This window comes from Galeopterus variegatus, unplaced genomic scaffold, assembly GCF_000696425.1.
Source record: "Galeopterus variegatus unplaced genomic scaffold, G_variegatus-3.0.2 Scaffold3308, whole genome shotgun sequence".
Classification (NCBI taxonomy): domain Eukaryota; kingdom Metazoa; phylum Chordata; class Mammalia; order Dermoptera; family Cynocephalidae; genus Galeopterus; species Galeopterus variegatus.
The window spans coordinates 6,905-8,130 of NW_007729419.1; the positions used below are offsets into that span (position 1 = coordinate 6,905).

Here is a 1,226-nt window from a genome sequence, read left to right on the forward strand (position 1 = left end):
TAAATCTAATCTCACACATTTTATATATAAAGTCAGAAGTAACGAAAATGTTGCCCAGGAACTTCATTTACAGATGTTTTCTGAGAATATGTGAACAAAATTAACTCAAAAGATTTTCTTTTGGGGGCCGGCCCGTGGCTCACTTGGGAGGGAGAGTGTGGTGCTGACAACACCAAGTCAAAGGTTAAGATCCCCTTACTGGTCATCTTTTAAAAAAAAAAAAAAAAGAAAATCTGTTGGATATCAGAGAGAGCAGAAAGCTTATAATAAAGTGTGCACTTAAATTGTATAGAGAAGTTGAAATCAAAGAAACAGAAACTTCAGGAAATAAATAGAACGAGCAAGTTCTACTTCCACAATCTGATCAAAGAATCACAATTTTTGTCTTTGAGGCTTTGATCCCTGCAATCATGGGCACTTCCTCAGGTGCAGTACAATTGACCGTTTTATAGTTTCCCTCCCAGATAGTCTTTTCAGAGCCCCCTTTATGTCTTTATTCCTCAGACTGTAGATGAAGGGGTTTAGCATGGGTGTGACCACAGTGTACATCACCGAGGCTGCAGCACACGAGTGTGAGTTTTGGGTAGTAGCAGAACTAAGGTACACTTCTAGTTACATACAGTAAAAGAAGTCCACCGGGAGGTGAGATGCACAGGCAGGAAATGTTTTATGCTTCTCCTGAGCTGATGAGATTCCACGTACGGAGGAAACAATCTTAGAGTAAGTAAAGGACACCAGTGAGGGGTCCAGCATCCAGCAGTCGTACTGCAAAATACATCACCATGTCATTAAGAAAGGCATCAGAACAGGCAAGGTGGACCACCTGATTAATTTCACAGAAAAAGTGGGGATTTCCAATTTTGTACAGAGTGATAGCCACAACACCATTAAGCTTTGTAACAGGAATTCAGGACACTTGTGACCCAAGATGCCAGAAGTAGCAGTCCACATCACCAGGCGTTCATGATGACTGTAATATAGGGAGTGACAGATGGCCACAAACCAGTCATAGGACATCATAGTCAGGAGAAAGCTATGTGACTTTCTCTGTGAGCTTGGAAAGAAGCTGAGGCACAGCTCAAACAATAAAGAGTTTATTTGAGCCAAATTTGAATAACTGCAGCCTAGGACACATTTCTAAATTACCTTAGCAAGTGCTCCAGAGAAACAAAGAAGATGGTCTTATAAAGGAGAAAAAGACCAATGAGAAGAGATGTTTACAAAAG

General features: G+C 40.8%; 1 pseudogene; it reads right to left on the bottom strand.

The window, feature by feature from the left end:
• Window positions 1-408: 408 nt before the first annotated feature.
• On the bottom strand, window positions 409-1,026 carry LOC103600333 (annotated as a pseudogene).
• Between the last annotated feature and the right edge of the window lie 200 nt (window positions 1,027-1,226).